At 45.1% G+C, this 9,983-nt stretch overlaps 2 non-coding genes and 1 pseudogene across 2 annotated transcripts; all 3 read right to left on the bottom strand.

Annotated features, from left to right (window-relative positions):
• Positions 1 to 1,734: 1,734 nt before the first annotated feature.
• LOC149514513 (25S ribosomal RNA) lies at positions 1,735 to 5,120 on the bottom strand. Its single transcript, XR_016328421.1, has one exon. It is a non-coding gene; the product is annotated as a 25S ribosomal RNA (ribosomal RNA).
• A 240-nt stretch (positions 5,121 to 5,360) lies between these two features.
• On the bottom strand, positions 5,361 to 5,516 carry LOC149514514 (5.8S ribosomal RNA). The gene has a single exon (XR_016328419.1). It is a non-coding gene; the product is annotated as a 5.8S ribosomal RNA (ribosomal RNA).
• A 262-nt stretch (positions 5,517 to 5,778) lies between these two features.
• Positions 5,779 to 7,585, bottom strand: LOC149514515 (18S ribosomal RNA; annotated as a pseudogene).
• Between the last annotated feature and the right edge of the window lie 2,398 nt (positions 7,586 to 9,983).

The raw sequence follows: 9,983 nt of genomic DNA on the forward strand, positions 1-9,983 counted from the left end.
AAGGAAAGTGCCCGTACCAAGCCCAGCATAAGTCGATGAAGGTCGAGGTAATTGCTCGCACCAAGGGTTGGCATATACCGATAGTGCTCAAAGCATGTGCCCACACCAAGGGCCAGCTTGTGCCGATTATGGTTGAGGTAGATGCCTACATCGAGGCCCAGCATGTGCCAATAGAGTTCAAAGTAAGTACCCATACCAAGGCCCAGCATATGCCGATAGTGGTCGAGGCAAGTGCCCGCACCAGGGGCCAGCTTGTGCCGATGGTGGTCGAGGCCTTGGTCGGAGTTTGATTTTTGGCCATGGTTCACATTCTGGGCTTGAGCATGTGCTGGTGCCACAATTTTTTACCCAGGGCACCATCGTCGGAGCATCGCTAGAGAACCTAGCTAGTAGCATGAGGGTTCCGATAATTGGGGGCAGAGGGCCAGGAGGTGTCCGTAATGATGTGCGATGGGTGCTGGTGCTTAGCCCTTATGTTGGTCCCCTATCCCGCATGCAAAATCTCGAGAACTCACACCTCCTTAAAGAGCATTTTAACTTTTACAGGTTTGCTATCAGTAGCCATTCAAGTGTCTGAAATGGGGACACTTTTTTCAAATGGCGACAAAATCTTACACACTTTGATTTTTTAGCTGAATATTTTTGTGCATGCCAACAAAAATACAAGGATCAGGTTTATTGGGGCCAAAACTCCTCTAAAAAATTTTAAAAAATCCCAAATCACAAAAAATTCTAAAAATCATGAAAAATAGAAAACGAGTCATCTTGCCATCAAACTTCACGTGAAGCCTTAGGGGACCATTGTATGAATTTACAAGCCATAAAAATGGCATTGGCATGGCAAAAATATGAAGATGTGCCTAAACCCACCCACTACCCAATCGTGGTGCGCGTGATGCTCGACCCAGGCTCAGGACACCCATGCGTGGTGTACGGGCACCGGTGAGCACTTATATGAATTCAAAAGCCATAAAAATAGCTTTGGCATAGCAAAAATATGAGGATGTGTCTGAACGCACCTGTTGCCCGATCATGGTGTGCATGGTGCATGGCCCGGGCCTAGGTACGAGCATTTGGTGTGTGACCCAACACTAGACATAGAAGGGGACCCGATCAATCCTTAGTTTGCGTATTCTACCTCTCTGGTTGGTTTAATGCATGCACGCTTGTTTCGTAGGCTAACTTAAGCATACGGAGTTCATTCCCAGTCTAAGGTCATACGGTGTTTCATTTTAGAATGGAGCCCGTGACATTGACATCTACCAAATAGGTGTCCAAGGCAACGAGGGGCCAGACACCCACCAAGGAGGTCTTTGAGGTAACATCCTGGGGTAATGACGGGCTAGCATCTACCAAAGGTGATGGTATTGGACGTGATTGGTTGCACCAGCTAAGGGCCAGACACTGTTGACGGCATTTGAGGCAATAATCCATACCGGGGGCCAACACGATGGAGTTTAAGGCAAGTTCCCTCACGGAGGGCACCATTCATCCCCAATTTTGTAGGTTGACTTAGGCATGTAGAGTTCATTCTCAGTCTAAGGCCGCACGGTGTTTGGTTTGAGATTGGAGCTCGTGACACCAACATCTACCAAAAAAATGTTCGGGGCACCAAATACAAGCACCCGCCAGGGAGGTGCCCGCACAAAGGGCACCATTCATCCCTAACCTTGAAGGGGTAGGACATGAAAAGAACGAAGCAAGGGGACTTAAGAGGGGGAGGGTAGGGGGAGGATGAATCAAAGTGACAAAGGGTCGAATCTCAGTGGATCGTGGCAGCAAGGCCACTTTACCACTTATAATACCACATCGCATATTTAAATCATTTGCAAAGGATTCTACCCATCTCTCAATGGGAATTGAGCTCCAAGGAAGCCCGCGCAGCTTGTCTATCTTGGAGGCTACACCTACGACATGTGCCCTTGAGAGCCATGGGCCCTTACTGCGGGTCGATAATCGAGTGATAGGTGCTTGTGTCATTTCTAGCCTAAATTCTAACTTAAAGGTGTTCAATCATAATCCAGTGCATGGTAGCTTCATGCCACTAGCTTTTCAACCAAGCGTGATGACCAATTGTGTGAATCAATGGTTCCTCTTATACTAGGTTGAATTACTATTGTGACATTACCATCAGTAAGGTAAAACTAACCTGTCTCATGACAGTCTAAACCTAGCTCACGTTCCTTATTGGTGGGTGAACAATTCAACACTTAGTGAATTTTGTTTCGCAATGATAGGAAAAGCTAACATCAAAGGATTAAAAAGCAACGTCACTATGAACACTTGGCTACCACAAGCCAGTTATCCCTGTGGTAACTTTTCTAACACTCTTAGCTTCAAATTTCGAAGGCCTAAAGGATCGATAGGCCACGCTTTCTTGGTTCGTATTCATACTGGAAATCAAAATCAAATGAGCTTTTATCTTTTTATTCCACATGAGGTTTCTATTCTCGTTAAGCTCATCTTAGGACACCTACGTTATCTTTTAATAGATGTGCTGCCCCAGCCAAACTCCCTACCTGACAATATCTTATGCCCGAATTGACTGATTGAGGTTAGCCTTGGGTCCAAAAGAAAAAGTCATGCCCCACCTCCGATTCACAGAATAAGTAAAATAATGTTAAAAGTAGTGGTATTTCAATTTTGCCTGAGAGCTTTCACTTATCCTACACCTCTCAAGTCATTTCACAATGTCGACTAAAGTCAAGCTCAACAAGGTTTTCTTTCCCCATTGATTTCACCAAGCCCGTTCCCTTGGCTGTGGTTTTGCTAGATAGTAAATAGGGATAATGGGAATCTCGTTGATCCATTCATGGATGTCACTAATTAGATGACAAAGCATTGGTTACCTTAAGAGAGTCATAGTTACTCTGACCATTTACCCATGCTTGGTTGAATTTTTTCACTTTAACATTCAGAGCACTAGGCAAAAATCAAATTACATGAGCATCTGTAGGGACCATCGCAATGCCTTGTTTTAATTAAACAGTTGGATTCACCTTGTCTGTACTAGTTATGAGTCAATTATTCATCATCTGAGAAAGGCCCTTGAGGGAGCCGTTCCCATTTCATCACCCGATCGACACACGGTGACCCACTTTCACCGTGAGAATAGCTCGAGCAGTGCACTGATAGTCGACGGGTTCAAGCCTGGGACCCCCTTGCCCAGCCCTCAGAGCCAATCTTTTTCCTGAGGTTACAGATCCATTTTGCTGACTTCTCTTGCCTACATTATTCCATCCACCAGAGGCTGTTCGCCTTGGAGACTTGATGTCGTTATTAGTACGACTGGGCATGGATGGCACTTGATCCTTTGAATTTTCAAGGGTCGTCATGGGTGCACCAGACACCACGTAATGTGCGATGCTCTTCCGACTGTTGGGCTCTACTTTTGACTAAGTCATTTTCGGGATAGGTAGGCCATTAAACAAAAAAGATAACTCTTCTTGAGGCCCCCATCGATGTCTTTGAACTCTCTAATATTGTCGTCAGTTGTCGCATCCCGATTTAGGAATTTTAACCCGATTCTCTTTCAAAGCTCACAATGGACACGCTGTCGGACAAGCTTTCCTTATCTCTTACGATCGACTAACCCATGTGCAAGTGCCGTTCACATGAAACCTTTCCTCTCTTCAGCCTTCAAAGTTCTTATTTGAATATTTATTACTACCACTAAGATCTGCACCAACAGCCACTCTACCTTAAGTCATGCCCTTGGTTTTAGGGTGACCACCATGTCCTCCTATTCATCGAGTTCTGGCCCTTACCCCAACGACCATGTATAGGTTGCACGCTCAAGCGCTATCCATTTTTTAGGCTACTTGATTTGGCAGGTGAGTTGTTACACACTCCTTAGTGGATTTTGACTTCCATGACCCCCATCCCGCTATCTTAATCGACTAACACCCTTTGTGGGTTCTAGGTTAGAGCACAGTTGGGCACTGTAACCTGACTTTCAGTTCATCCCACATCATCAGTTTTGCTTACAAAAAATGGCTCACTTAAAGCTCTCAATTTCGTGGCGCGGCTTAACAAAGCAGCCTCACCATCTGCCTATTTAAAGTTTGAGAATAGGTCGATGGTGTTGCATCATTGATGCCTCTAATCATTAATTTTACCTGATAGAACTCGCTAAGGGCTTTAACTATTTTAAGGGAAACTTTGAAGGGAATCAGTTACTAGATAGTTCGATTAGTCTTTTACCCTTATACCAAAGTCAGATGAATGTTTTGCATGTCAGTATTGCTATGGGCATCTACCAGAGCTTCCTCTGGCTTAGCCCCGCTCAGGCATAGTACACCATAATTTGGGTCCTGATAGGCATGCTCACACTCGAACCCTTCTCGAAAGATCAAGATCGATCAACCGTGCACTCATAAAGGATCCCGCCAATCAACTTTCTTGTGCCTTACGAGTTTTCTAGCCTGTTGACTCGCATACATGTTAGACTTTTTGGTCCGTATTTCAAGACGGGCCAGATAAGGAGCCTATAAATTGATGTTGGAAGCATATCGGGGTCAGGGCATGTTGAGATAGCGAGTGCTGCATTCCACGATCATAACAACGACATCTCCGTAGGCATATCAAAAGCTAGAGCTTAGGCTGTCACCGCGACCCATGTCAGTCCATGTTTTGAGTCGATCGACGGACCTAGTCTCATAGTTCCACATTCGATCGAGGTGCATCACTGGCCCCTATCCACTTTCGTCCTAACAATTTCAAGTACTCTTTGACTCTCTTTTCAAAGTCCTTATCATCTTTCTCTCACAGTACTTATTCGCTATCAGTCTCTCGCCTGTATTTAACCTTGGACAGAATTTATCACTCGATTGGGGTTGCATTTCCAAACAACCTAAGTCACAAATAGCGCCTCATGGTGCAACAAGGTCCAAGCACAATGGGGCTCTCACCCTTTTCGGTGCCCTTTTCTAGGGGACTTAGGCTTGGTCTACCTTAAGAACGTTTTTCCAAACTATAATTCAGATGTCGGGGGTGCCCGATTCTCAAGCTGGGCTCTTTTTTGGTTCATTCACCATTACTAGGGAATCCTGGTAAGTTTTTTTTCCTTCACTTATTGATATGCTTAAACTCAGCGGGTGATCCTGCCTGACTTGGGGTCATGATGCAAGCATTGACCTACCAATGCGGGGGGTCCGATGGGGTGCAGGTGGACAACGAGCACACATCACCAGAGACTAGGCGTGCCAGGAGTTTTACCACAGACAATCACAGTGCTGTCATTGTCGAAGACTAGCTTTTGGGCCAACCGCGACTGATCGAATAGCTGGAAGCCATCTTTTGCCCCTTTTTTTCCCTCTGAGCTTGACGAGCAAAGGGGTTGAAAGGGGGGTGATGCTGCATGACACCCAGGCAGGCGTGCCCTAGGCTTAGTGGCTTAGGGTGCAACTTGCGTTCAAAGACTTGATGGTTCACAGGATTTTACAATTCACACCAAGTATCGCATTTAGCTACATTCTTCATCGATGCGAGAGCTGAGATATCCGTTGCTGGCAATCATTTTAGTTTTTCATGATGAAAGGAGCTATGGCGATGGCACACATGCTCTGTTTTCATTTCCAGTTCCTTAGTGCGATTCGTGCCAGAGGTTCATTATTCATCCACGAGTGAGATAACGTCGATCGTTTCACCCTCTCGAGGGGCAAGACGAAACGACCACCATGCCCATCGAGGGTTGAAAGGGGCTCGGGGTGCGAGGACACCCTCACCCCCTCAACGTTTGTTAATGCATACATGGGTCATTCTTTGAGTGGGTTTCGACAATGATCCTTTCGCAGGTTCACCAATGCAAACGTTGTTACAACTTTTCCTTCCTTTAAATGATAAGGCTTAGTGGACTTCTCGAGATGTCACAGGCAGCAAACCTTTCACATCACCATGATCCAAACACTTCACTGGACCATTCAATCGGTAAGAGTGATAGGTGTTGTGTACAAAGGGTAGGGATGTAGTCAACATGAGCAAATGACTCGTGCTTACTAGGAATTCCTTGTTGAAGACCAACAATTGCAATGATCTATCCCCATCATGATGAAATTTCAAAAATTACCAGAGCCTGTCGACTAAGGCTATAGACTCATTGAATATATCAGTGTAGCGCGCGTGCAGCCCAGAATATCTAAGGGCATCACAGACCTATTATTACCTTAAACTTCCTTGGCATAAGCGGCCATAGTCCCTCTAAGAAGCTAGCCATAAAGATCACCTTTGCGTAGCTAGTTAATAGGCTGAGGTTTCGTTCATTAATAGAATTAACTAGACAAATCATTCCACGAACTAAGAATGACTATGCACCACCACCCATAGAATCAAGAAAGAGCTCTAAGTCTATCAATCCTTACTATGTCTGGACCTCATAAGTTTCCTCGTGTTGAGTCAAATTAAGTCGCAGGCTCTACTCTTAGTGGTGCCCTTCCATCAATTACTTTAAGTTTCAGCCTTGCTACCATACTCGCCCCATAACCCAAAAGACTTTGATTTCTCATAAGATGTCGACGGAGTCTTAAAAGTAACATCCGTTGATCCCTGGTTAGCATCATTTTTTGTTGAGACTAGGACAGTATCTGATCATCTTCAAGCCCTCAACTTTCATTCTTGATTAATGAAAACATCTTTGGTAAATGCTTTTGTAGTTGTTCGTCTTTCATAAACCCAAGAATTTCACCTTTGACTATGAAATATGAATGCTTTCGACTATCCCTGTTAATCATTATTTTGATCTCGAAGGCCAACACAATAGGACTGAAATCTTATGATGTTATCCCATGCTAATGTATAGAAGCGTAGGCTTGCTTTGAGCACTTTGATTTTTTCAAAGTAACAATGCCAGAGGAATGACCCAACTAATTAAGGCCATGAGCATATCACTGATAGTAAGGATGAATTGATCAGTGCTCACCATAAGGTGGACCAGACGACTCAACCCTAGTTCTAACTACGAGCTTTTTAACTGTAACAACTTAAATATACATTATTGGAGCTGGAATTATTACAGCTATTGGCACCAGACTTACCCTTCAATGGATCCTTGTTAAAGGATTTAGATTGTACTTATCCCAATTACCAAACTTATAGAGCCTGATATTGTTATTTATTATCACTACCTTTTCATGTCAGGATTGGGTAATTTACGCTCTTGCTGCTTTCCTTGGATGTGGTAGCCATTTCTCAGGCTCTCTCTTCGAAATCGAACCCTAATTCTCCATCACCCATCACCACCATAGTAGGCCACTATCCTACCATCAAAAGTTGATAGGGTCAAAATTTGAATGATGCATCATCAACACAAAGGTCGTGTGATTTGTTGAGTTATCATGAATTATCAGAGCAATAGGCAAAGCCCGCATCGACCTTTTATCTAATAAATGCATCTCTTCTAGAAGTCAGGGTTTGTCACACGTATTAGCTTTAGATTACTATAGTTATCCGAGTAGTAGATACCATCAAATAAACTATAACTGATTTAAAGAGCCATTCGTAATTTCACAGTCTGAATTAGTTCATACTTACACATACCTGGCTTAATCTTTGAGGCAAGCATATGACTATCGGTAGGATCAACCAAGTAGCATTCTTTCAGGATGTTGGCACTACATGGGCCTTGATGCATCGATCGAGCAACGAAGAGAGCCAACATGGAGTGCAAGCATCGTGCATGTCAAGCACTTAAAATGCATAGCATCGGATGAACGTGGGCTGAGAGCCCACACTCGCAGAACATTCTGTATCCAAAAGCATGATTGAATGCTAGTGCACCAATGCAGCCACAGAGGTTTGGGTGGCACGTTTAGGACACGGGGCACAATTGAGGTCTGACCCATAGCCCTTAAGGACACGAGATGAACAAGGGATGGCAAGACATTCAATTTCCATTGATTTAGGTATGTAGCATAAGATCCCAATTGCACCTCCAGGGTAAAATGACTGCATAGGGGGAGATTAAAGAGGATGACAGGTCAACAGTTTGATGCATCAAGCATGGAACCTACCGACATGCACAACCATAGCACCACTCATATGCCTATTGTGTACAAGTGATAGTATCCATGCACGTCGGTCCATAACCCACTCGATTGATTACTCGATGAACGAGCAGAGGAAATGATGTACGAGGCCATGCCATAATCACTTGGCATGAGAAAAACACAAGCAAGGGCCATAAGACTGCCCTTGCCATCCAACAGGCAATAACGACATGACACCACCAATGCTTGGTTTGGCCGAGATCGCACACGTAAGCTCTGCTGTCACCACCCAAGAGGGATATTGCCCAATTGAAGGACTTGTTCCTAGGGTCTTGGGTAGCATCAGTTACGTTTGTGGCCTCATCAAGGCCAAGGCATTTTTGTTGTCAATGAAAAGGGACCACGAGACCACCAAATACCCAAAGACTTGGCTGGGCCAAACCCGCAATCGTAACTTCTACTCGCACGACCCCAAGCAGCCGTTGCCTAATTCAAGGACTTGGTTTGGGGTCTACGGTAGCATCAGTCATGGGCACAGGCTTGAGCTTGGCTCCCCTTTTTTGTATACACGTCAACCAATCGAGGCTATGGGTGCCTGTGGTTCACTGGAGCGACCAGTCACCAGACAAAATGGCCAGAAGGCATGTACGACCTGTATTGTGCTCCAGAAACACTGTCAGGGTTGTACACAATGACAGGCACATCACGCACACTAATTCCTTTCATGAGGGTAAAGAGGGTGTCGAACTACCACCTCCTAAAGAGTATTAGAGATTTTATAGATATGTTACCAGTAGACGTTAAAGTGTTTGAAATAGGGATTTTTTTTTTAATAAGCATATCCCACACCGAGGCCCAGCATGTGTGCCAATGGTGTTCGAGGTAACTGCCCGTTCTAAGGGCCATCTGTAGGGCATGGCACATGCTGATGGTAATCGAGGTAAGTACCCATGCCAAGGGCTGGCTTGTATCGATGGTGATTGAGGCATATGCTCGTACCGAAAGCTAGCATGTGCCGATGGTGTTCGAGGTAGATGCTTGTACCAAGGTCCAACATGTACTGATGGTGTTCGAGGTAACTGCCCATACCAAAGGCCAGCATGTGTCAATGGTTATCGAGGTAAGTGCTTTCACCAAGGGCCAGCATAGGTCGATGGTGGTCGAGGCATATGCCCGCACCAAGGGCCAGCATGCATCGATGATGGTAAAAGTGTGTGCTCGCACCAAGGCCTAATATGCATCAATTGTGGTCGAGGCAACTGCCTACACCAAGGTCTAGCATGAATCGATGGTGGTTGAAGCAAGTGCCCACACCAAGGCCCAGCATGCACCAATGGTGGATGAGGCAGATACTCGTGTCACGGGTCGAGACTTAAGCTCTAAACTCATGTGACTCTAGGACCCAGGCATTCATGCATCCAATATCCCAGATCAGTCTACCTACCATGGTTCACACCCTTGTGAGGTATTATCTATTCTAGCTCCCTGGTCTCACAGTTTTGTCCTACAAAAGGTGCCTCACAAGGAAGAGGTGGTGTGAACCCTTTTATATCCCAGTGACCCTCATATTATGTTCGATGTGGGATTCAGGACTCTTTCTTAAGTCTGTGGCATTCTCCCTTACCCAACCTTGTGATGCCTTCGTCATGAAGGCTGGCCACCCTACCTACCTCTTTCGAGGAGCTTGGCATGGATCGAACGATTTAAAGCTAGCTTTGATACCACTTATCATGGGTCTAGACTTAAGCTCTGAACATGCATGGCTTCGGGACCTAAGGAAGAGTCTTGAATCTCACATCGAATATAAAAAGAGGTTCCCTGAGGTATAAAATGGTTCACACCATCTTTTCCTTATGAGGCACCTTTTGTAGGACAAAATCATGAGGTCAGGGGGGCCAGAACAGATAATACCTCACAAGGGTGTGAATCGTAGTAGGTAGGCTAATTTGGGACACCGGATGAATGGATGCTTAGGTCTCAGAGTAGTGTGGGTTTGGAGCT

This window comes from Durio zibethinus, chromosome 15, assembly GCF_047325235.1.
Source record: "Durio zibethinus cultivar Kanyao isolate XHJ-2024 chromosome 15, ASM4732523v1, whole genome shotgun sequence".
NCBI lineage: Eukaryota > Viridiplantae > Streptophyta > Magnoliopsida > Malvales > Malvaceae > Durio > Durio zibethinus.